We start from the raw sequence: 912 nt of genomic DNA on the forward strand, positions 1-912 counted from the left end.
AGATCGCAAAACCTTTGACTAGCCTGCTTGTGAAGGATACTCCGTTTCTGTTTGACAAAAAGTGCAACGAAGCCTTCGAGATTCTGAAAAATAAATTGGTGTCCGCTCCTATAGTGATCTCGCCTGACTGGTCTCTACCCTTTGAGAAAATGTGCGATGCGAGCGATATAGCAGTAGGGGCAGTCTTGGGAAAAAGAAAAGACAAACGCCTCCACGTCATCTACTATGCTAGCCATGTGTTGAATCCAGCCCAGATGAATTATGCAACCACAGAAAAGGAGTTACTGGCGGTGGTTTATGCCTTTGACAAATTTCGGCAATACTTGTTGGGAACAAAGGTAATTGTTTATACTGACCATGCTGCATTGAAATATCTTTTTTCTTAACAGGACTCGAAGCCAAGACTGCTCAGATGGATCTTGCTGTTGCAAGAATTTGACCTTGAAATTCGAGACAAAAAGGGGTGTGAAAACACCGTTGCTGACCATCTGTCCCGAATGTCTCCGATTGAAGAAACGGAAGAAGAACATCCCATAAAGGACGAGTTTATAGATGAAAGAATCCTCGCGGTGGTGGGTGTTCCTTGGTTTGCAGACTATGCAAACTACCTGGTAGGTGGTATAATTCCTGATGACTTTGATTATAACAAAAAGAAAAAGTTTCTTCATGATTGCATGTTTTATTTGTGGGACGAACCATTCTTGTATAAGAAAGGGGTAGACAGACTAATTCGTCGATGTGTCCCTGAGGAAGAACAAAATGAAGTCTTAAAAGCTTGTCATGACTCAGATTATGGGGGACACTTTAGTGGAGACAGGACAGCCGCAAAAGTCCTCCAATCCGGGTTGTACTGGCCCACGTTGTTTAAGGATGCCCAAGTCGTGGTGAAGGAATGTGACAAATGCCAACGGA

Source organism: Lathyrus oleraceus, chromosome 1, assembly GCF_024323335.1.
Source record: "Lathyrus oleraceus cultivar Zhongwan6 chromosome 1, CAAS_Psat_ZW6_1.0, whole genome shotgun sequence".
NCBI lineage: Eukaryota > Viridiplantae > Streptophyta > Magnoliopsida > Fabales > Fabaceae > Lathyrus > Lathyrus oleraceus.